Source organism: Uranotaenia lowii, chromosome 3 (assembly GCF_029784155.1).
Source record: "Uranotaenia lowii strain MFRU-FL chromosome 3, ASM2978415v1, whole genome shotgun sequence".
Classification (NCBI taxonomy): domain Eukaryota; kingdom Metazoa; phylum Arthropoda; class Insecta; order Diptera; family Culicidae; genus Uranotaenia; species Uranotaenia lowii.
In genome coordinates, this window is record NC_073693.1 from 6482385 (window position 1) to 6510087 (window position 27703).

At 31.5% G+C, this 27703-nt stretch overlaps 1 protein-coding gene across 5 annotated transcripts in view; it reads left to right on the forward strand.

Moving 5' to 3' along the window:
• The window catches only part of LOC129758123 (BAI1-associated protein 3), a 409115-nt gene that overhangs the window by 84451 nt on the left and 296961 nt on the right, over nt 1–27703 (forward strand). The window lies entirely within an intron of this gene.

Genomic DNA, 27703 nt, shown 5'->3' on the forward strand with positions numbered 1-27703 from the left:
ATCAACCGATTTCACAAATTTTCGATTACCGAGTTTAAATTTCATTGTAAACTGTTCCGTGGTTTCTTTCTGAAAAAAAAATTTTGGAATCAAATGCCCGGATTCTGTCAGGTTTTATATAAAATTGGTCGGAATTGTCCAGTTTTAATACGTGCTGAAAACATTCTGGCAACCATATTATAGGCACCCCTCTTGGCAGATAGGATTGAAAAGTTTCAACATAAAACAGTCTCACCAAAATCCATAGCCAGCCAACAGTGACTTCCCAAACTTCTTATCCTCTGCAGCGGGCTGCTCATGATAGATTTATCGGGTTTTTTTATTTATGTTCATATTCATTATCAATAACCACAGTAGGCCACAGTGTGCTTTGGCATTCAAAAACCCATTTCCCAAAGGCCCAATAGTTCGCTTTCCGCAACTTTATTAACGAACATATGAATTGTTTTGCTTAATAAAAAGCGAAACTCCACTTTTCTGATTAAATATTCGTCATCGGTGCACAAATATGACACGTCAGTCAACGAGTGCGTTAAGATGCAATCTTTCATCAATTCCAGGAGTGCAAATTTTACGTATAGCAGTACAACAAAACACCACAATAACTTTCGCTCGCGTATATGGATTCCGAAAAACACAGAAGAAACCGTCATATCATGAGATCGTACTACGTCCGATGCAATACGGCTTCTAGATATCTTATAAAAGCTTTCCACAAAGGTTTTTTCAATAATTTCACTCCCCAAACGAACAAAACATTTTAATTTTCCGAACAGAGAAAAAAACGTGTGCGCTGTCATCAAGTCAATGCCTACTGTTTCGCGCGTTGTCTCGAAATTGGCTTTTATGCATTTATTCCTAGAACAACACTATGCATTCAAGGGTTTAATACTGACAGCAATTTTTACTTTTTTTCAATTTCAAATAAAATTTAAATATTTTATTTTTATTCTAAATATTTTTTTATGTCATACCTCAATATAAATCAGAGACGCGAGCAATGTTTGTCCATGACCTGAAAGTAAAAGCTTCAATATCCAGATAGGTAATCCTTGGCACTAGAGCACGTAAATGGCCCATGGACACGGACACTTTTCGCCAGGCGGATTCGAAAATTCTACTTCGGGGTTATTGGGAGGGGGGAGGGGGGAGGGTGGTGATTTTATTTCCCCAATCTCCGAACTTGATCCGCAGTCAGTGCTAACAAAATCAGCGGATCAGGCGGAAAAGCCTCTCGCGCGAAAACGTGCCGAATTCGGGGCCGAGGAAATCAATAAAAGGATTTAATTTAAAATTTCAATTAGACCCTACTAACACCCTTCCAAGATTCGGTAAACCCCTCGCTGCAGTTTGTGGAATAAGATTTGGCTTACCAGCTTGTGTTAGCAAAAGCTTGCAAGGGATTGTTTCTCGAAACGACAAAGAGGACGTTCTTCTGTTTCAATCCCTCTGATAAGCTCATAAAATGTGCAAAGTCATGAATGTTTTAAGAGATTCCCGGTGTAATATTTGGGCGACAATAAAAATCGATTTCTGCTCTCTTCTGTTTTACTCCTTTTTAAGGGCTTTGAATTCCAGATCCTGTACCTATAAAACAAGGAAACGGAATAAAAAAAGAGCTAAAACTGACACATAGTAGTTCTGAGGTCAGCCCGTTAAATTGAATCGTAAACCGCAAAAGCCAATCATCATCACTAGGAAAACCACATTTCAAATCGAATAGATGTTGGGGATGGGATTAGCGGTGACATGCAAGTGACACAAAATCCGGTCCAAAGGGAGTAAAAAAAAGTTATTTATCAGGTTTATCATCAGTATGCAAATCAATTGGCTGAGTAAAATCGAATCGACGAACCTTTCCCGTTTCATTTGATTGTTATTTTTCTTGCAGGCTGTCTGTCACAAGAAGGAAGGACCTGACTGTGCAAATATTTGCCAGACAATTGAATCGTGTACTAAAATCAGAAGAAAAAAAAACAAACTTTATCACACTCAAATGCTAACGAACGGAAATGAAGAACCACTTGAGGCAGATTTCGAACATTTCCGAAATTATTTCCATTCAAATGCTTCCTTCCCTAAAATATCGAACACGTTAGGAGGAAAACGCCCGGTGGCAATTGTCATAATCATTCTACACGGTCGGTGGCGCCAAAAGCTTGCCTAGGGAGATGATTTTATTGATTCTTCTTCCATAACTTTCATTCCTGATGTTTGCTTTCGAATTGATTTTTAAACACTCGACAACACCACCCACTCACTCGCTCATCATCATCATCGTTCCACTTGGGCTAGCTGTTAATCAAACAACCAAAGCGAGTGGAGGGCAAAAGTTTTTCTCCTAACAATATTGCTTTGTGTTGCTTGGAGCTTGGAATGGGGGGATGATAGGCATCGATTTTTCCTAACTCTTCAGAAGAGTAGTGGGAAGGGAAAGTTTATTTTAGATGAACGGAAAACATTCCTCTAAATCAATCAACACTCCTGTTGAATGGTGCTACTAAAATCTTGAATCGTTCATCATATGTGGGTTTACGAATTGTGTTTTCTCAATCAGATAGATTCTCTTGACAGATATTTTTATTCAAGTGTTTTGTGGTGAAGGTCACCAAACTGATATAAACTGTGATGAACACTGTTATAGGTCAGAGTAAATAAACTTTAACCGACAATCGATCTGCCTCTAACGAGCAAAGAGCATGTTCTAAAGTTTCATGTTTGAAATAGATATCCTAATGGAAAACTTGCCGTTTATTAAGCTGCTTTTATACTATAATATATTTTTATGCCTGGAAACTTCATGTGAGTACCTAATACAGCAAGAATCATAATGATCGAATCACTATCGAATGAGAAATTTATAACATTAAGTAAAAGCCAAATAGCAACACAGAAAAAAAAATATTTTTAAATCTTAGAAACTCTCGATGCATAAGTGGTATGAAAATCTGTAGGCATGGTCGTAAGAAATAGGTGGGGGGTTTGGGGGTTAAACCCCCCCCCCCCCCCCCATGAGAATCCAGAAAAAGCAAGCGAGGTATTCAACTCTACACTCATAATTGTAAAATCTTAATCAAATTTTAATCATAGCATAAGGTTATTCAAGAGTAACAATACTGATTCAGAACTGAAGCTGAACTTCGAAAACGAATCTCAAGTTCAGAACTCTGTCACAGGTTTTCAAAATTTGGTCACTTGTTGATGTTGTTGAATGTTTATTTAAAGAGGGTTTTAGCTTTCAACTGCTACCCTAGCTTGTTGATCGAAATTCAGTTCAGAACACTAAATTTGAGATGTTGTAACGCAGGGGTGAGCAACCTTTTGGATCAACGGGCCAATTTGAATTTAAAAAACTTTCAGCGGGCCACACTCATAATATCAACTACTAACAATTTGTAAAGCTTTATATAAAGTTATAAAGAATTATTCAAATTAAACGTCATTCTGTTAAGATAACAAATTTATATGTACGAATAAAAAATGAAAAGGGAAAAATCGAATTCGTGTATGATTTATTTGAAATGTTTAAAAGAGAATTTAACACGATTTTTCCAATGCAAAGAAGACAATACTAACTGAAATTGATAAGGTATATCACTAAATCTAAGTTAATTTTAATGAAAATTTGTTGATTGATTTTAACTTTCTTGCAAACATTTATTCTTTCAAATAGAGACATCTTTTTATTTTCTTGAAACAATCATTCCAAATGTACTACGTCTCATCACAAGTCTTCTGGACAGATATTTTTGTTTCGGGAATCTCTTTTAAGCGTTGGATGTTTAATCTTTATCGAAATTTATAGACTAAAATTCCTTTTCCATAATTGAAATTTTCCCAAAGACCCAATTTTTCGCTACAAACGGTAAAAAACCAATATTTCATCTCAAAGTTCCGTTTGAAATTATGCGTTGAGCAAATTCACTGATTTTAAAGCTAATTTCGTTCATGTTTCAGTTCTCATTCTTATTTTATTCAATCCCAGGTAAACTTCTTGCCAATTTTTTTCATTAGAAAAACCGTCATCAGTAATCAGAGTGTTACTTTATCGCTTTTTGGAAGGTTTTCTACTGTATCAAAAGCACTTCCATATTTTCTCTCTCTGGATAACCATCATTTGCGAAAATTTGAAGACAATTTTTTTGGTTCGTATATTAGTTTGAATCGATTATTCGAGAAAAGTTCATTTTTGATCAAACAGATGGTTCTTTTCTTTAAAACTTACTTTCAAAAGTCTGAAGCACATCGATGACAAATAGCGTTAAATTACATTTTTAGTTTTGGGAGAAGTTATTGAAATTTATTTACATAAATTCCATTTTCATTTTTCGCGCCGATTTCTTTCTTACAAACGGTGTAAAAACAATTTTAAAACCTAAGTTCCGTATAAGATCATTGCATTGAGATTTTTAATAAAAAAATTTTTAGAAAAAACTCATTACTTTACAGATATTCCAAGAAATTTCGCCAAAAATTTCATTTAACATTATTTATTAATATTAATTTTACAGATTTCATGGATTTTTTTAATAAATTTGGATACCACTGTAGTGCACTGGGATCGGATTTTTAAAGCTAATGTTACTTAGATAATGTGGATTGCATTTTTAAAGTAAAATGAAACAATTTATCAATGCTTGGCATCATTTCGCTACAAAATTTTTGAAATCTGATATGCCTTCCAATGTTTCGTTTGTTCTCGCGGTCCTCTTCCAAGTTTTTACAAATTTTTAAGTATTAGTTCAATAAAAAGGAAAAAAAAATTATCTGAATTAAAAAAAACTCAAATACTGTGTTTCGCTTATTAATAATATTGCACTTTTGCCTTTAAAAGATCACAAGAAACGCTAGGAAAAAGTTAACCATCTGAATAACTGTGGGGCTAGCTACTTACATGTCATTTTTTTGGTTTAATATGGACTACTGTTTCATTAAAATCTATCGAAGAAAAACGTCGAACAAATAAAGAATTTTGGAAAAAATGCTCCGCGGGCCGCACAAAACAGCCTCGAGGGCCGCATGCGGCCCGCCGGCCGCGCGTTGCTCATCCCTGTTGTAACGCATTATTTTACTGTTTTCCAATTTAAAATCTTAATCCAGATAAGGATTCTTGATTTGATAGCATAGCATAGGGTAACTACATATATTTAGCATTGGCTGATACACGAGGTACAACTAATAATCAAGCCCAACACAAGATGCCAAAATGAGTACCTGGATTCAATACTCATTTCAAGTGTTGTTATTGAGAAACAGTGTGGTACCACAAAGCACTTCGTGGCAAGTCAATGTAATCATGTAATGATAGTCTGAACAGCTAAATGAACTTTTCAGGTGCAGAGAACTCATACGACCCTACATATAAAGATGCTGTTTCAGACAGGAAAGGGAAAGGTTATTCGTTTTGTTGGAATATCCTACTTGGCAGATATTATTGATGAATAAGGAAAAGTGATGTAGTTTAAACTTACAAAAGTATTCAACACTTCTTCGAAATGAACCTAAATTAAAATGACAGATCTTACCATAGAACGACCATTACTGCGCCAAATGGGACTGGGATACATTCAGAGGAAACTTGTAAGCGATTAACTGCTGCCGAATCTGCCATGATTTAGAATTAGGCTTCTCCGGAAAGCTCTTCCGGCCATATTTCATTTCATTGCAGGTACGTTATCCAATCCGGAGAATTCAGGTCCATACAATTTGATTCCCTTCACTTTTAACGTTAATTTTCGAAAATTTTCTCTATTTTTATTTTGCTGCAGAGAAAAACACACCCGTCATCACCGCAGCAAAGCCTACTTCTCCTCCAGATGAGGATTCTTGATTTGATTTTAAATTAATGATTAATTGCATTTCGGTGAAGTATACATTCTAATAGGAAGAATATCAAATGAAAGTTATGAAAATTATAGACGGATAGATTAGATTAGAAAGCATGGAAGGTGTTGAAAATGAAGCAAGAGCGTGTTCTGAGAAAACCTCTTGCCGATTCTTGATTTATATTTCGAAATAAAAAGCTGTTTTGAAATCATGGTACAAATTTGGTTTTGCATTTCATTTAAAATTCGATTCATGGTTTTCGAATCTTTTAGATTTTCAAATTCAATATTAAGATGAAATTTTTCCGTAAATAAAAAAAAACGAGTTTTTGTTTCATATTCAGATTCAAAGATCTTGAACTTAATTCATATGCAGAATTCAAACAAAACGAAGCTTTAAAATGGCGATACAGAGTTGAAATCTCAGAATCAGATTGATTGAACGAAAACTAGTTAATTGAGATTCACAAGTCGGTTTGAAAGTAAATTCAGATTGAAACTCTAAACATCATCACTTTTTGGCTCGTATTTGATATTTAGCTTGTAAAGAGATTGCAGAAGAAAAAATCGATTAGAGCGGTTTATTTTCGATTCGATCTTTCGATCTTCAGGTATTCATTTTTTCGTTGAGGAGAGTATATTTGAATCCAATTTAGAGCACCCTTCGTTTCAAAAAGTAACAAACTTGCAACAATTATTTTATGGAAAAACTGAAAAATCGTATTTTATTTTATTTTATTTTTTTTATGTACTCATCATTTCCAACTGCAAAAAGTGATTTTTAAGGAAAAATAAAAAATCATGAAATGAATGTTTAATCAGTGTCACCTGTGTAGTAAAATTGATATTGATACTTAAAATTAGATAAGATTTATTTATAGGTAGAAAGTTAAATATCTTTGAAACTTCCTGTACTTTTTTTGAATTTTTCTTATTTAAAAGAAGTAGTTCTCCCTTATTAAAAATTGAAAATCTCGTTCCATCAAAGATCGATCCCCAAGCTCCGATTTTTTAAGTGGATCAATTTTACTACCGTCCATCTGAATCGATCTTTTCCTGAAGATCGAACAATCCTAAACGAAACTCAGCAATTTATCGAGATTTAAAGAACCAATCATATCTGAGATGAAAAATTGTAGTCAGTTAATTTATTTATATGGTTTTTCCGAAAAACCAAACAAAAACTGTCGTAAATTTATTCGTCATTAAATATGAAAGTAAATCTTTGTAAAATATTTATACATAAGAACCAATTTCAAATCCTTCTTATGTCACTCGCAGTTGGAACATCGCGGGGGGAGGGGATATAAAAGAATAATGCAAAAAAAAACATATTAATCTGAATAATTGCACGAAAGATTGAATCCAACAAAATTGCATACCAAATTATTGCACAAAATCTATTAATCAAGTATTTTTTATCGAAAAAATCAATATAATCAAGAATAAAAAAGGTGAAATAACTCCCATCTCCCAATATTTGTTTTTTGGTGTTGATCGGCCTAACAAAAAAAGTTTAAGTCACCCCGTCTCAACTACCTGCAAAGGCCTCAACCAGCATACATCAGGCGGGAGGGCGATAGGTAGCCTTAAAGGAGTAACCGAACGCCACGAGATTGCTATGAAGTCCCGCCAACAGCTAACAGTCTTACTTAAACCGTCTCTGTTGAGCCGGATGAATGGATTGTTTTCGCACCTTTTGGCGAGAAAATCGTGTTTTCAGATTGGCGAGCCAACAAATGCAGCCTTTTAACCACCCACGAGGTGGAAAAATCGAAAGACTAAACTAAATGAAATGATTTATTTGAAGCAAAACCGCTAAGTTATTTTGCGAGCAACCAAGCGTCTCCACCAAAATACACTGCTATTAGAAGTTTTGGAAGAGGGAAAATTTGTGAGGCCTAGAAGAGTAGGCCTAGACACTAGAATGTAAAACCAACACGACACACATGAAACGACAATCAATTGATCTTATTATTGTAAGCAAAAAGCGAATACTTTAACGATGTTAGTCTGATTGGGGTAATTCTTCATTGTTTCGGGTTTAAATTGATTTATTACTTTACTGCAGAAATTGGCCGCGAATCCAATCGATCCTTCCTTTTCAGGTCCAGGTAACGGGTTTGGTCTTGTCCGATGATTCGAACCTCTAGCTTGCTTGGAACGAACGACTAACTCCCATTTCCACGGATTTCTTGTGGGTTTTGTCTCGATTTCGGGGCGGCACTCAAGGGTCAAAGTATGGATCCCTTTTTAGAGTCCCTTCCGCTTCTTTCCCAAAACAGGGAATCAAACGGAACTCGCGACCGAGTCTCAAAAGCTTGGCAAAATAAGAAAAGGTAGTCGGGCTTCTCGTTATATATAGGATCGCAAATCCCCACCGTCATGTGACAATTCACCAAGAAAATTGATTTCACCAACTGTATGTTCCCTCGGGTGACTCAGCGATTCAACAAAGGGATATGTCCTGGAATCAAAACTTGGGGCTGAAATCGTTCCTTCAGAATTTAAACCAGATGAGATTCCCAGCCAAGAGCTTCAAGATGAACTTAAAGAAAAATAAGATTTTTTTAATTTTAAGAAAATTATCTGGAAAAAAATTGAATAAATTCGTTCTTAAAAATATAATCAACTCATCAAAAAACGATAACTTTTATCCGGCAATGAATACAATCTTGTCCGGTTTAACATGAACGAGTAGCTTACGCAATAAAGATCAGATTAAACATCCGGCACAATAAAAGCTCCATCATCCGTCGTCGTTGTTGTTGCTTGTGATTCAGCCATCAATGAGCGAAACATCACAGACCAGGCAGCGGCAGGCAAACACGTTCGTTTGTGATAAAAATAAGCCATAATCGTTCACAGTAATACTTCTCATTTTTCATCATTTTACCGGGCCAGGCGCCAGTATTTTCGAAACCTAATGCTCATCCTTTATTTCTTGTACAACAAATGACCTGTTATCCGGCTCATTTGATCGTTGCTGGATGTCCGTCCACAATTTGCCATCACGTGGCCCTCCAGTTCGTCCATCAGCTGCTGCCAGAAGCTGCCGTGCGTTTTTCATCCTTGCCTCGTGAAGAGATCTCCCAGAAGGGCACTGGCACTGAGTTGGTTAGTTATTTCTGTGTTATGCGAAGTTGTAACATTTTAACAGCACCACTATACTCTTCTCCAGAGTGTGGGTGGACGAGTGTTGGTGGAAAGGACCTAACAACATCCATAGCGTGGCGACTATCCCGTAACGGGACGAATTGTAATAAAACTTTGTGGCGCGAGAGACGAACAGAAAAGAAAAAATTAAACATTTTACTCAACCGAATAGAGGAAAAAGGGGAAATGCTTTTTTTCCTAGCTCCTGGCTCTTCATTTGCCACCACGGCAATGTTTCTATGCGACGCCTTTTAGTTAACGCCACCGTGTTGTCGTCGCTGAGATGGGAAGCACGTGTTCCCGGCGATAATGCTAAAATTATTTTTTAAAAGCACGAATGGCCAACTCGTCACCGTTGTCCTTCGTCATCCCGATGTCCTTAATGGTTTGGGATAGTGGATGGGAAAAGGTTACCAGAAGTGTGCGTCCAAGCACGGACGTATAACTGAAATCGTATTTTTTTCTACGAAAAAAGTGATCTTAGTTCTAGAATGTTAAATCAAATTACAACTTTAGTTGGAATTAAGACATCTTTATCTTAACGTGCAATCTTCATCAAATTATTAGAAGTTTGATAACAAAGTTTGCTGTAAAGATCGGAAAGTTGTATTTCAGAAAACTGGAGATTGCGCGTTAAAACTCTGCATAGTGCTGTCGGTATTTTCTTCCATATAGTTATGTATATATTTTTTAAATTCCTTTTTTTTGTTTCTTCCCTTTTTTAAAATGAGAATATCATTTACTGATTCAAGGCAATAATAACATTTTAATTCGAATAACACATCTGAAAAGGTTTCACGTTATGGCCTATCAAAGTGTAAAAATAATTTTGAAAATTGTTGATTTATTACTTTAATTTATCGGCCTCATCTGTGAAAAGTTATGTCCTTTTTAGTAGGGACCACTTAACATTATGAAATATTTATAGATGGATAGAACCTTAGATGAAATGAAAGTAGGTGAAGATGAGCGGGTAGAATTTTTTTAGAAAAATTATCATCACATATGAAATTTTTGTTCCGCACGGGCCGACTATTATTAAGTGGTAGATACAAATAGAGTTGCATATACCACTACACAGTAGGCCAAGCGTGGTTCGCCCCACATACGAAAAACTTGCAGTGCGAAACTAAACTATACAGTAAAGTAAACTTATACAGTCGTCCCAAAAAGAGGATCCCAAGAATAAACATTGAACACAGTTGTACCGGATAAGTTTTTCAATAACTGTCAGCCGACTGCAACGTTGATATAGAGTCGCGAATGTCATGTAAGATGATAAAACGACTATAATCGATACAAACAAAAACTATGGTGTTCTTTGAAAATCTATTTTTTTTCTTTTTTTATTGATGTTTGAACTGATTTAAGGGTTGTACAGATATTTATATCTTTTAAGTAAGCTTAACTGAAAACAATAATTTTTTTGGCAATATTCATTCATCCTGGAGGTTTATATTGTTCAAAAACATGATTATTCTAGGCTACACTGGAGAAAACAACTCTGTTTTTCGTTAAGAAGATTTCAAAACAAAGAAAAAATTTACGAATCCTTAAAAAATTTATTTAGGTACTCAAAAAAGTTATACACTGTCATACATTTCAAAACAAAAGCTTTTGAATAGCTGTTACTTCCTTTTTGTTAGTAAAGTTTGTTATTTCTAAGGGTTAATATGAAAATGTTTAAATTTGTGCTTTCAATCTGACATCAATTCAGATTAAATAAATGGAAACATCACAGAGCACAATGTTCCGGCAACTGCAGTTATGAATATTGAAAATCAAAAGAAAAAAATGAGCAGGTAAAAATTTTTAAGAAGTATTTTTATCAAATACTTAACTTTTGTTTAAGCACGGATCAACTATTTTGAACTGGTAGAATCAGTCAAAATTGAATCTACTACATAATAAATAAGTTATAATAAATTTTCAAAATTTAACGCTTGGGGTGGCCGTTATTTCCTACCTTCCACAAAGCCTAGCTCTCACCGCCCAATCTTGATCCAACCAATACACTGGATTCTGTTTTTAAACGATCTTATTTTACACGGTTTTATTTTAAACGACTTTTTTTAAACGATTTTCTCGAAATAAGACGATTTTTGAACATGCCAAAAACAGGTTCTACACATTCCCGCTTTTTGTCCAAACCACTCTTGGGTGGTAAATTGGTTCGGACGTTGCTTCCCGACGGAAACACGGGCCGGAATGGCCACTTAGAGACTTTGAGGAAGTTCCGGAACAACCATGGCTTAAAACCCAAAACAAAGCAATCCAAAACAAATCTTTGAGCTTTCCGGTTTCACTCAAATCACCTCAGAATGGTCTCTCTGGTTGGAAATGATCGATTTACAGTCCAAGTTGGTCACTTTACTCAAAATGAGCGATGAATTTTGCCCAGTTGTATCGAACTTTTTCAAACGATTTCTTTTTTTTTGCACGAACACAACAATCGTTTAAAAAAAGAATCCAGTGTATTAAACAATACTGGCAAAGTCATTCGCAATGTCTATAGGGAGAAGGAGCTGCACGGATAAAAGTTAAAATTCTTTGTCCGACGCTATCTTGAAATCCAATATGACGGCTTCCATGCAACTTTAGAATGCTGAAAGTGACTAAAAATTACATGAAGTCCCTACAATATGAGTAATGAGTGAAAGGACTCAACAAATACATTAAAAATAACAAAAATTTAACAACAAATGTCAAAAATCTGCAAAAAGCACTGAAAATAAAGTACGAAAATAGAATCAATGTTATAAAAATAAAACAAAAAAATAACATAACGGTGGCAAAAATATGAAAATTCTATGACTAATTTTGACAATCAAATGACAATAATCTGAAGAATTATGACAAAAATATGACAAACAAAAGTTACCAATGACAGAACTTTGAATAAAATTTGAAAAATGTAGTTATAAATTATGCCAAAAATATGACAAATAATACAAAATCGTGACAAAAAATGGCAAAAATGACTAAATTATGACAAATGTGATAAAACATTTTGGCAAAAATGCAAAACCCTGACAGATCAAGAATAAGAACAAATACTTGACAAAAATTTCACAAATATGGCATAATAATAACAAAAAACTTACATTAAAATCACAAAAATCTGACAAACACGTCTCAGAGCCAAAGGGGTATGAGTGATAAAATGATCGACTTTGAATTAATGATGCCAAACAATTCTTTAAATTTCAGACTACATCTGATGATTTTTTCAGATTTTTGTAATTTCATTTACATACTTTTACGTTCGAGAGAAAAATACAATTTTTTGAAAATATATGGAAAATGGCCAAACACAACATCTTTAAAACGTGTTTTCTCGAAATAAAGCTTTCATGCACATAAACCCCTTTGGCTCCAAGGGCTTCATATGATAAAGCTATGACAAAATTAGACAAAGTTCGTTAAAATATGGAAAACGATTGAAATTAAAATGACAACAATACAACAAAAGTGCTAGAATAACTATGGCAAAGTTCTAACAAAATCATAACAAAATAGTGACAAAAACCTGAAGAGTGGGATGAAAATATAACAAAATTCTGAAAAAAAATATGTCCAATGACAAATACGACAGTGAAATGTCGAATATTATGAAAAATATGACAAATGTTATAAAAATATGAGGAAATAATGAAATGATAATGTCATCATGACATTGCCGTAGGGACGAAGGTGAAGGGGTTTGGGGGTTGAGGATCCCCATGAGGATCCAAAAAAAGCTCGTAATTTTAAATTCAGAATAGAATTATGATAATTGAATAAGGTTATTCAAGAGTAATAATCTAAACGAAAAACTAATGCCAAAACCTCAAAAACCCATCCCAAGCTCCAAATTCCTCTGCATTTTTTCAAAATTTTCTCACTTGTCCATAGAAGCTCTGATCTGGATATTAAATTTTTAAATAAATTAAACTCACTTTGGAGGATCTGCATCCATAATTCCCATTCCAAAAATTGTATTTCTTTTTTCATATTTCGGATTCTTTATCCAGTTCAGGATTCTCGGATTTTCAGTTCGAATAATCATAACAAATTGAAAATGAAAAGCTGCTTTGAGATCCTGGTTAAAAATTTTTTTGCATTTCATATTAAATTTGGATCAAGTTTTTCAAGATAAAATGCATTTTAAATATTTTGATATTGAGTTTCCAAATATGATAAAAAATTGTTTTATATTCAAATCAGAAATTCTTAAGCTAAATTTCTAAACAAATTTCAAACATTTAAAGCTTTCAAAATGCAAACTCATTATTGATTTTAATTTTTTAAATTAGTTTGAGATTTCATTACAGATTTAAAATAAATAATTTGAATATGCAATTATTTAATCGGTGAAATTTTAAATCTTTAGCACTGCATAGTAGAAGACCCGTGAGGAATTAAGAGATGATATGTGATGAAAAGATTTTTAAATTAAAATTACCTTTCCGCTAATTTTCAACATCTTTCACCTTATTCTAATCTTCTATCCGTCTGTAATATTTCAATTCCTCAATATGCTCACTAGACCGCTGCAAAAAATGACTTTTTGCTCCCATATGTTTTTTCGATGCCTTTTGGGTCACCAAGCATCAGTGTAAAATTTGAGATGATTTGGTTGATTCCTGAGTTAGCGCAACGCGTTTAAATTTTGTATGAAAATTTGTATGGAAGAAGAAATTTTTGCACATTAAATCATCCAGAAAATTCAAATAAGCTTGAAATGAAGTCGGTCTTTAATTTTTGGTTTTGACTATTCTTAAGCTTCATTTTTTGCTCACATGACAAGCAGCTAAGAATTTAATAAAAAAAAGTTATAACCATTTCAAAATAAAAAATCTGAATCCATTGAAAAGTATTAAAAAATGGCAGACTTTGGTTGCTAGAGCTGTTAATAATTGCATGAAATGTTTTTGCAAAGGCTTTATAAATCAATAAATTCTCTGGCAATGCAAAGCAGTTTTTTGAGATTTTTTATTTCCATCCTACTATTACACAGCTTTCAAACAAGCAGTCAAAACCGATAAAATTTAATAAATGAATTTTGAAAACAAAATATTTATATAACATTAAATATCTTTTCTGGGGTACAATTAAGGTTGGTGCTTTGTTCACATGAACTGTACTGCAAGAATCAAGGAACATTTTTCATCCAAAGTTATATTTTTTGGAACTTTCAGAACATCTCTGGCGATTGTTGAATGAAAAATTTTGTTTTCCCATACAAATTTCCATACAAAACTAAAACTCGTTGCGCTAATACAGGACTGAATGAATCGCTTCCAAAATTTTTATTGCTTTTTCTGGCATCAAAACCAACCAAAAAAAGTTATGGGAGGTGTAAAAATTTAAGAATTTGAAATTTCCATACAAAGCTTGCAGCGGTCTAATGCTCACCCATATAGCTGATCAAAAACTTCATAAAACAAATTTCTGGTGATTAACTCTTCATTTTAAAAATTATTAAAATATTTAGTGAATTTAGATTTTATCTGAAACACATTTTTTTAATAATAGATTCATGAATGAAGGCTCTAAAACTTGGCTCATGAAATTCTTATCTGAAATTAAGATTCGGAATTCGTATTTTTTTGTACATTTAAGAAATCAGATAGACATTCGGATACAGATTCAAGCTCAAGTTTTCAATTCAAGCTCTGAATTTCAATTCAGTATGCAAATTCAAAGTTCAGAAAAAGATTTAGCTTGTAAATAAATTTTACAATCAAATTGTTGAGGAATTCATGAGATCATGAACTTAAGACTGCTTGTCAATTCAATTGTCAGATTCCAAATTTTTAATCAAAATTTGTTTGTTCACACAATTCTTCTGTAAATCACAAATAAAAAGTAGAATTTGAGATAATTTTCCAAGTTTTGTTTCATGCAAAAAACCATAATCTTATATAAAAAAAATCATCAACAGGATTATCATTATGGAATTGATTTATTATGAAAAATATTTGCTGTTTAAGAAACGTGAGAAATTTGATAATATTTGATTCAAGTTTGCATTAAGCAAATTATATCCGAAAAATTTATATATGTTTTTTTTTTGGTTGAAAATTTGATTTTTTTTTCATCAAAGTTTAAAATCTTTGAATTTGCAAAAGAGTTTGGAAGATTGGGCTTGTTCAATTTGAGTAAAAAATAACTTTTTTTCCAAGAAATGGAAGGTATTCATTAAAAAAAATTGTCATGCTCAAATCAACTCAGTTTGATCAACCAGGCTCTGAAAACAATTTTATAACATTATTTGTTATAATTTTTTTGTGTTCATGCATTGTTGGTCAGAAAATCATAGGTGAAAATCTGTTAAAAAAACTTCCCTCATGCGTCGATTCTTCTTAAGGTCCTGCATCATGGCATAGTTTTGTCATATTTTAGTCACTTTTGTCAAATTTTTATCACATTTGTAATATTTTTGCAGTATTGTCAGTTATTCAAATTTAGTCAAATTTGTCTTTTTTTGGAATCAAAGTTGTCATTTTTTTACATTTGTCATTTTTTACCTAATGTTGTTATAATGTTTTTCAAAGTTTTTCTTTTTTTTTAGTTTCGTAGAATTTCTGCCATTTATCATATATGTAAAGTCTGCTTCATTTAATATTGGAACACAATAAATTGCGTGTAGTTCAGTCATTTATTAACGAATTCATAATTTGTTTTTCATACAAATGTAGCATTTTCTTTACTCTTTCATAAAAAAAATTAAAAAAATTATTCATTGCTGTTTCGAAGAAATTCTCGTACTTTTCCCGTAATACGGCACATTAGGCGGCGCACACCCTTTTCGTCCACCGTTTTGGCGATTTGATTCCACCAGTTCTTCATTTGAGTCATGTTCCTAACAAGTTTTCCCTTTGCCTTAAGCCTCCACTTCGTGATTGCCCAGTATTTCTCTATCGGCCGGAACTGGGGGCAGTTTGGGGGGTTGAGGTCCTTCGGTATTACGCTGACCCCGTTCGTTGCGTACCATTCCATAACCGTTTTGCTGTAATGGCAGCTTGCGAGGTCCGGCCAAAACATTACTGGACGGTCGTCCCAGCAAACATTTATGAAGGTATAACGCAGGAACAACAGAATTATTCAAACAAATATACCAGATAAAAAGATTGTATTAAACTTACCAAAATAGCATATAGCTACAAAGGTGGAGGCGATATATCTACAATGACAAGATTCCAACGATTCGATTTTCCAACAAAAAGCAAAATAAACGAAAAAAAATTTCCTCGACCGAGATTTGAACTCCAGTCCTCCGAGTTCACAGACCGGTATCTTACCACGATGCCAACTTATCAGTTGATATGGTCTACGCTAAAGCTCTATAGATGAGATTTTCTTTTTACGAACCGGTCAAAGGAAGAGACCGGAGAGAGTGTCAATTGAAGGACCGCCCATTTATCGTAAATCAGTTCACTGAAATCGTAAATGTCGAATGAGCATATTCTCAACTTTTTGGAGGCATTTACGAATTGACTAAACTGCTATCCGATTCAATTTTTATTGGGCAAAGCTTGTCGTAAATGAATGATAGAAAATCACCCAATACCAACGTATTTACGATAATTATTGAAAATATCACAATATTCGATTTGGATTATCATTTTTATTACGATTTCATGTTAGCTGGGGTGGGCACGAATAAACGGCAGAATCCGTTTCTGTAGGCACTCTTTTTTGTAGACTTCTGATGTCATTGTCTTGTCAGTGAGAAAGACTTTGGTTTTCTGTCCACAACTGCATATCCCCTGCCAAATCATGTACTTGCGGGCGAATTTATCCGCAAACATGAACTTAAATTTTGCAGGTACATCCCCCCGAGCCGTCGCCAAATAAAATTTTTGACCTGGGATTTGCCCAAAGTCCGCCTTCACGTAGGTCTCATCGTCCATCAGAATACATCCGTCGAACTTGGTCAGCACTTGGTCGTACAGCTTTCGAGCACGGATTCTGGCCACATTGTTCTGCTTCAGCGTCCGATTTGGCTGTTTGCTGGCTCGGAATGACCTTATTCCTTCCCGGAGACGAATTCGTCGCACCGTACTGTGAGCGGCCTGGAACTTATTGGCCAAATCGCGGTCTGAAAGATTGGGATTCCTCTTGACGGCCTTGATGACTTTCCCACGCAGTTTCCGGTCCACAGTTCCACTCCGACGCTTCGAATGCGGCTTCCGAGCCGTCGTCAATGTTTCCTTGTACTGCTTGATAACACGCCATACGGTATTTCTGGGCATTTTAAGCTGTTTAGCTAGCTTCGATGCCGACAACAATGGATTTTCAAGAAAACTGTGCACAATTTGATCTCTCCGTTTGGCTTCCATGGCGGTTGTTTACAAAATGCTATCGTTTGGTGTTATGACATAAATACATGGTGAAAGGTAATGAATTTCCCGACACGTGGGTGAAAAAAGTTTCCAAATCCGTCCACTAGGAGCGCCACAATGAGCAAAAGAATTTGTTCCAATATTAAATGAAGCAGACTTTATGTAATTAATTTTTTATATTTTGGACGTTGCTTTGTCATTTCATTGTCAGATTTATCAAATTATTGCCATATTTTTCTCAAAATTTTGTCATGTTTATGGAATTTGTCAATATCGACATATTTTTTTTTAATATTCTTGTCAGACTGTCGTTATTTGTTTTGTCAAAATATTGTAATATTTCAACCTTAACCCATATTTTAGGTGTTTCATGCCATTTTCATTTATTTAACACGTTCGTTGCCATAGGATGGAACTCATATTCGGGTGATAAGGCTATTTCTTGGGAGGCCTCGACACATCCAAAAACGTGTGACGCTCTCTTAATCAAGTTTGCCGAAAGCTGCCCCATCTTGGATTTCAAAGTGGCATCAAAAATCTATTTTCCAAAATCCTCACAAGGTCCTGGACTTCATTTCCTTTTGATTCCTCTGCATCCTCCCTGCGGTCTAAATTGTTTCCATTGTCCCGGAATTTGATCATTTTTAAGCGGATTCCGGAATTAACAATTTTTTTCGGAATTGAAGCGGTTTTTTCTTTGCGCGGTACGCATCCTCTGCTCACATTTTTGAATCTGCAAACTCATTTGCAAAGATTTTTTTTGCGTGTGAATAATTTTTGCAAAACAACGAAGGTTTTTTTTAATGTTGAAACCGTGTTCCGTGTTTGTACCCTTAGCCATTGACTATGCAGTTTTCCGAAATTTTTGAAAACTATCTTTCTTTCTTTTGAGTACAAGGGAAAGTTTTAAAAAGCTGAATAAAATTGAAATTAAACGGAAATTAAAAAATTGGTGATTTCAAGTCCCGTCGCTAAGGTTTTGTAACTTTTTCGATAAAAATCATGATTTTTACGTCCTTCTTTCATTGATTTCTCAAATTGCTCCAATAATTTCCAACACCTTTGAAAATGTAAATGTTTAGAGTTGTTTTTGCTGTATTGAACAAGTTTCTTAAATCAATCCTATGCAACTTCATGTCAAACTTCAATTTTTTAAAAACAATATATCTCGTTTCATTGCGTGAAACATGAAGGAAACCTTCGATAATCATTTTTTTTACTATGACCTTTGAGCTTTAAAAAAACGACTTTATATTAAAAACCACGTAATTTATGGTATTAAAGATAATTTATTTTTAAATTGATGAATGAAGTTTAATTTTGAAATTTATCAATCATATGTCAACAAAAAAAACCTTTTTTGTGGTAATGAAAGTTCATTTTGCGATATCTCGATTTTTCCCCTTACAGTTTGAAAATATATTTCTACACTTCAGACAAAACAATTGAGAGTGTATTTAGAAAATTATTGCCAACCGGGGAAAAAATCTAAAAATATTCACAGATTGTAGAATTTTATTTAAAAATAAAATCCTTAAAGTGAGTCTATCAACCCTATTTGGTTTCCAAATGGCATCTTGCTTTTTTCCCTTCTGTTTCTGGTGCTGTTGCTGCTTTTGCTACCGCCATACCTACAGTGATCGCTGATGAGTGCTGATGGCTGTTTGATGGCTGTTCTTTGTCGATTATATTTCTTTCATGTCAGCTTTTGATTACTGTTTCTCTTTTTTTTTCCTGCGCTAATATCATCAACGTCATCTTTCACCACGGTGCTTGGTGAAACTCTTACAAACATTCGCTAGTATTAACAAAAACAAACTGAAGACCTTATAATTGACACAGCTGATCCAGAACGATACGAAGAGCGATTTTTTTCGCGAAATAAATAACGGTCATTCAGTCAGTTAGTTAGTGTGCATCAAACTTTTTCTTAATCATTGTTCGTCAATTAAGAATAAGACCCTCAAACTTCATCCGAATCTGGAGCCATTATTTCCATTGTTAATTGTCCATCGCTCGATAAAGTTACCCAGAGTTGCAGCTCAATCTGTTTGAGTCAATTTATCGACAAATGGCGGGAGCGCACTAAAACAACCCAACATGATGATGATGATGTTTATAAAACCCAAACAAGCAACCAAAGTCGCATAATATCTCTGCTAAACGATCCAAAATTGTGCGTGATTTAGTCGGTTTGCCGCGTTTGGAGTTTTCGGTTTGGCCAACCAGAGCCCTTAATCTAGTTCTTTGCAAATTCCTTAACGACTCTATCTTTTTTGTTCGAATCCATTTGCCCCCTTCTGTGGAATTTTCCGGATATCACAACAACTGGTAAACCACACAAAAAGAAGAGTGGGTCAGGACAAAAACTGGGAGGCGCGGTTAAAAGCTCCATTTATATCCGCCGATTCCATTATATGCTGATTATGGACAATAACTTACCGAACTTTGGTGCCACCGAGGAGCGAGAATTACGTTTATTTTCATTCCGTGGTGTAACTTCTTCTCTTAGCTCTTCGGTGTGTCGGTTGGTTTTTCACCAAATCGTCGTGTTTGCCCGAAATCAGCCACACCTAAAGCCTGGACCGGAAAGGAATGGGCTTTCACTTTTCTACTTCTAGAGGGCTTATCTGTTTGTGGTACTCTTCAGCCAGTATTCTAGTAAGGCGTAAGTCCTCGAGATAATTTTTCAACGCTCTGCCGTTATTCCATTGCTATCCTCGTGTCTGAAGACACTCACTTTTTCTTCCAGGCGAGTAGAATTCTTGCGAGGAAAAAAATGGTTCTACGTTTTTCAATTCAGCACCTTCATGGAACAGTAGGAGGTTTGGAGGTCTAGTTATTCCACCCACTCAGAGAACGAGGGAATAAGCTCGATTTACTCAACCGGCTAAAAGGAAGAACGTGAACACACACCCACACTCATAAAACCTGGCACACATACAAACACATGAAGACGAACTCTGCTCGCGTGCTCAATTTCCCTAGGGGTAGTAGTAACTATTCACCGGAACTGCGCCCCACCGACAACCCTATATTTCACCGGGAAGAAACCATTACTTAAGAAAGGAAAAACCCATCGTCAAGACTTGGGAAAACGGGGTTTGATTTGCAATTTGCACTTGTTGGCTTCAATGTATTGGAGTAGTTTGTTATCTCGAAACTGAATGATTTGTGGTTGGAAATTTTCAAAATGAAAAGTGCTTGAGAAAATAAGATCAGCCAATAAAATAGTCAATATTAAAATTTAAAAAATCCCTGACAGAAATAATCATAATTCCTTGTCACTTTGTAATCTTGCGAAAGTTTCAATCCTTTAAACTTTATTTAAATTTTGTAAAGATGCAACTCGCAATCAGTCTCAACTAGAAAACTTTTAATTTGAAGACAAATTACTTAAACAAAAATACCGACAAATGACAAAAATAACAAAAATGACAAAAATGACAAAAATGACAAAAATGACAAAAATGACAAAAATGACAAAAATGACAAAAATGACAAAAATGACAAAAATGACAAAAATGACAAAAATGACAAAAATGACAAAAATGACAAAAATGACAAAAATGACAAAAATGACAAAAATGACAAAAATGACAAAAATGACAAAAATGACAAAAATGACAAAAATGCCAAAAATTACACAAATGACAAAAATGACAAAAATGACAAAAATGACAAAAATGACAAAAATGACAAAAATGACAAAAATGACAAAAATGACAAAAATGACAAAAATGACAAAAATGACAAAAATGGCAAAAATGACAAAAATGACAAAAATGACAAAAATGACAAAAATGACAAAAATGACAAAAATGACAAAAATGACAAAAATGACAAAAATGACAAAAATGACAAAAATGACAAAAATGACAAAAATGACGAAAATGACAAAAATGACAAAAATGACAAAAATGACAAAAATGACAAAAATGACAAAAATGACAAAAATGACAAAAATGACAAAAATGACAAAAATGACAAAAATGACAAAAATGACAAAAATGACAAAAATGACAAAAATGACAAAAATGACAAAAATGACAAAAATGACAAAAATGACAAAAATGACAAAAATGACAAAAATGACAAAAATGACAAAAATGACAAAAATGACAAAAATGACAAAAATGACAAAAATGACAAAAATGACAAAAATGACAAAAATGACAAAAATGACAAAAATGACAAAAATGACAAAAATGACAAAAATGACAAAAATGACAAAAATGACAAAAATGACAAAAATGACAAAAATGACAAAAATGACAAAAATGACAAAAATGACAAAAATGACAAAAATGACAAAAATGACAAAAATGACAAAAATGACAAAAATGACAAAAATGACAAAAATGACAAAAATGACAAAAATGACAAAAATGACAAAAATGACAAAAATGACAAAAATGACAAAAATGACAAAAATGACAAAAATGACAAAAATGACAAAAATGACAAAAATGACAAAAATGACAAAAATGACAAAAATGACAAAAATGACAAAAATGACAAAAATGACAAAAATGACAAAAATGACAAAATGACAAAATGACAAAAATGACAAAAATGACAAAAATGACAAAAATGACAAAAATGACAAAAATGACAAAAATGACAAAAATGACAAAAATGACAAAAATGACAAAAATGACAAAAATGACAAAAATGACAAAAATGACAAAATGACAAAATGACAAAAATGACAAAAATGACAAAAATGACAAAAATGACAAAATGACAAAAATGACAAAAATGACAAAAATGACAAAAATGACAAAAATGACAAAAATGACAAAAATGACAAAAATGACAAAAATGACAAAAATGACAAAAATGACAAAAATGACAAAAATGACAAAAATGACAAAAATGACAAAAATGACAAAAATGACAAAAATGACAAAAATGACAAAAATGACAAAAATGACAAAAATGACAAAAATGACAAAAATGACAAAAATGACAAAAATGACAAAAATGACAAAATGACAAAAATGACAAAAATGACAAAAATGACAAAAATGACAAAAATGACAAAAATGACAAAATGACAAAAATGACAAAAATGACAAAAATGACAAAAATGACAAAAATGACAAAAATGACAAAAATGACAAAAATGACAAAAATGACAAAAATGACAAAAATGACAAAAATGACAAAAATGACAAAAATGACAAAAATGACAAAAATGACAAAAATGACAAAAATGACAAAATGACAAAAATGACAAAAATGACAAAATGACAAAAATGACAAAAATGACAAAAATGACAAAAATGACAAAATGACAAAAATGACAAAAATGACAAAAATGACAAAAATGACAAAAATGACAAAAATGACAAAAATGACAAAAATGACAAAAATGACAAAAATGACAAAAATGACAAAAATGACAAAAATGACAAAAATGACAAAATGACAAATGACAAAAATGACAAAAATGACAAAATGACAAAAATGACAAAAATGACAAAAATGACAAAAATGACAAAAATGACAAAATTGACAAAAATGACAAAAATGACAAAAATGACAAAAATGACAAAAATGACAAAAATGACAAAATGACAAAAATGACAAAAATGACAAAAATGACAAAATGACAAAATGACAAAAATGACAAAAATGACAAAAATGACAAAAATGACAAAAATGACAAAAATGACAAAATGACAAAAATGACAAAAATGACAAAAATGACAAAAATGACAAAATGACAAAAATGACAAAAATGACAAAATGACAAAAATGACAAAAATGACAAAATGACAAAAATGACAAAAATGACAAAAATGACAAAAATGACAAAAATGACAAAAATGACAAAAATGACAAAAATGACAAAAATGACAAAAATGACAAAAATGACAAAAATGACAAAAATGACAAAAATGACAAAAATGACAAAAATGACAAAAATGACAAAAATGACAAAAATGACAAAAATGACAAAAATGACAAAAATGACAAAAAATGACAAAAATGACAAAAATGACAAAATGACAAAAATGACAAAAATGACAAAATGACAAAAATGACAAAAATGACAAAAATGACAAAAATGACAAAAATGACAAAAATGACAAAAATGACAAAAATGACAAAATGACAAAAATGACAAATGACAAAATGACAAAAATGACAAAATGACAAAATGACAAAAATGACAAAAATGACAAAATGACAAAATGACAAAAATGACAAAAATGACAAAAATGACAAAAATGACAAAAATGACAAAATGACAAAATGACAAAAATGACAAAATGACAAAAATGACAAAAATGACAAAAATGACAAAAATGACAAAAAATGACAAAAATGACAAAAATGACAAAATGACAAAATGACAAAAATGACAAAAATGACAAAAATGACAAAATGACAAAAATGACAAAAATGACAAAATGACAAAATGACAAAAATGACAAAAATGACAAAAATGACAAAATGACAAAATGACAAAAATGACAAAAATGACAAATGACAAAAATGACAAAAATGACAAAATGACAAAAATGACAAAAATGACAAAAATGACCAAAAATGACAAAATGACAAAATGACAAAAATGACAAAATGACAAAAATGACAAAATGACAAAAATGACAAAAATGACAAAAATGACAAAAATGACAAAAATGACAAAAATGACAAAAATGACAAAAATGACAAAAATGACAAAATGACAAAAATGACAAAATGACAAAAATGACAAAAATGACAAAAATGACAAAAATGACAAAAATGACAAAAATGACAAAAATGACAAAAATGACAAAAATGACAAAAATGACAAAAATGACAAAAATGACAAAAATGACAAAAATGACAAAAATGACAAAAATGACAAAAATGACAAAAATGACAAAAATGACAAAAATGACAAAAATGACAAAAATGACAAAAATGACAAAAATGACAAAAATGACAAAAATGACAAAAATGACAAAAATGACAAAAATGACAAAAATGACAAAAATGACAAAAATGACAAAAATGACAAAAATGACAAAAATGACAAAAATGACAAAAATGACAAAAATGACAAAAATGACAAAAATGACAAAAATGACAAAAATGACAAAAATGACAAAAATGACAAAAATGACAAAAATGACAAAAATGACAAAAATGACAAAAATGACAAAAATGACAAAAATGACAAAAATGACAAAAATGACAAAAATGACAAAAATGACAAAAATGACAAAAATGACAAAATGACAAAAATGACAAAAATGACAAAAATGACAAAAATGACAAAAATGACAAAAATGACAAAAATGACAAAAATGACAAAAATGACAAAAATGACAAAAATGACAAAAATGACAAAAATGACAAAAATGACAAAAATGACAAAAATGACAAAAATGACAAAAATGACAAAAATGACAAAAATGACAAAAATGACAAAAATGACAAAAATGACAAAAATGACAAAAATGACAAAAATGACAAAAATGACAAAAATGACAAAAATGACAAAAATGACAAAAATGACAAAAATGACAAAAATGACAAAAATGACAAAAATGACAAAAATGACAAAAATGACAAAAATGACAAAAATGACAAAAATGACAAAAATGACAAAAATGACAAAAATGACAAAAATGACAAAAATGACCAAGACAAAATGACAAAAATGACAAAAATGACAAAAATGACAAAAATGACAAAAATGACAAAAATGACAAAAATGACAAAAATGACAAAAATGACAAAAATGACAAAAATGACAAAATGACAAAAATGACAAAATGACAAAAATGACAAAAATGACAAAAATGACAAAAATGACAAAAATGACAAAAATGACAAAAATGACAAAAATGACAAAAATGACAAAAATGACAAAAATGACAAAAATGACAAAAATGACAAAAATGACAAAAATGACAAAAATGACAAAAATGACAAAAATGACAAAAATGACAAAAATGACAAAAATGACAAAAATGACAAAAATGACAAAAATGACAAAAATGACAAAAATGACAAAAATGACAAAAATGACAAAAATGACAAAAATGACAAAAATGACAAAAATGACAAAAATGACAAAAATGACAAAAATGACAAAAATGACAAAAATGACAAAAATGACAAAAATGACAAAAATGACAAAAATGACAAAAATGACAAAAATGACAAAAATGACAAAAATGACAAAAATGACAAAAATGACAAAAATGACAAAAATGACAAAAATGACAAAAATGACAAAAATGACAAAAATGACAAAAATGACAAAAATGACAAAAATGACAAAAATGACAAAAATGACAAAAATGACAAAAATGACAAAAATGACAAAAATGACAAAAATGACAAAAATGACAAAAATGACAAAAATGACAAAAATGACAAAAATGACAAAAATGACAAAAATGACAAAAATGACAAAAATGACAAAAATGACAAAAATGACAAAAATGACAAAAATGACAAAAATGACAAAAATGACAAAAATGACAAAAATGACAAAAATGACAAAAATGACAAAAATGACAAAAATGACAAAAATGACAAAAATGACAAAAATGACAAAAATGACAAAAATGACAAAAATGACAAAAATGACAAAAATGACAAAAATGACAAAAATGACAAAAATGACAAAAATGACAAAAATGACAAAAATGACAAAAATGACAAAAATGACAAAAATGACAAAAATGACAAAAATGACAAAAATGACAAAAATGACAAAAATGACAAAAATGACAAAAATGACAAAAATGACAAAAATGACAAAAATGACAAAAATGACAAAAATGACAAAAATGACAAAAATGACAAAAATGACAAAAATGACAAAAATGACAAAAATGACAAAAATGACAAAAATGACAAAAATGACAAAAATGACAAAAATGACAAAAATGACAAAAATGACAAAAATGACAAAAATGACAAAAATGACAAAAATGACAAAAATGACAAAAATGACAAAAATGACAAAAATGACAAAAATGACAAAAATGACAAAAATGACAAAAATGACAAAAATGACAAAAATGACAAAAATGACAAAAATGACAAAAATGACAAAAATGACAAAAATGACAAAAATGACAAAAATGACAAAAATGACAAAAATGACAAAAATGACAAAAATGACAAAAATGACAAAAATGACAAAAATGACAAAAATGACAAAAATGACAAAAATGACAAAAATGACAAAAATGACAAAAATGACAAAAATGACAAAAATGACAAAAATGACAAAAATGACAAAAATGACAAAAATGACAAAAATGACAAAAATGACAAAAATGACAAAAATGACAAAAATGACAAAAATGACAAAAATGACAAAAATGACAAAAATGACAAAAATGACAAAAATGACAAAAATGACAAAAATGACAAAAATGACAAAAATGACAAAAATGACAAAAATGACAAAAATGACAAAAATGACAAAAATGACAAAAATGACAAAAATGACAAAAATGACAAAAATGACAAAAATGACAAAAATGACAAAAATGACAAAAATGACAAAAATGACAAAAATGACAAAAATGACAAAAATGACAAAAATGACAAAAATGACAAAAATGACAAAAATGACAAAAATGACAAAAATGACAAAAATGACAAAAATGACAAAAATGACAAAAATGACAAAAATGACAAAAATGACAAAAATGACAAAAATGACAAAAATGACAAAAATGACAAAAATGACAAAAATGACAAAAATGACAAAAATGACAAAAATGACAAAAATGACAAAAATGACAAAAATGACAAAAATGACAAAAATGACAAAAATGACAAAAATGACAAAAATGACAAAAATGACAAAAATGACAAAAATGACAAAAATGACAAAAATGACAAAAATGACAAAAATGACAAAAATGACAAAAATGACAAAAATGACAAAAATGACAAAAATGACAAAAATGACAAAAATGACAAAAATGACAAAAATGACAAAAATGACAAAAATGACAAAAATGACAAAAATGACAAAAATGACAAAAATGACAAAAATGACAAAAATGACAAAAATGACAAAAATGACAAAAATGACAAAAATGACAAAAATGACAAAAATGACAAAAATGACAAAAATGACAAAAATGACAAAAATGACAAAAATGACAAAAATGACAAAAATGACAAAAATGACAAAAATGACAAAAATGACAAAAATGACAAAAATGACAAAAATGACAAAAATGACAAAAATGACAAAAATGACAAAAATGACAAAAATGACAAAAATGACAAAAATGACAAAAATGACAAAAATGACAAAAATGACAAAAATGACAAAAATGACAAAAATGACAAAAATGACAAAAATGACAAAAATGACAAAAATGACAAAAATGACAAAAATGACAAAAA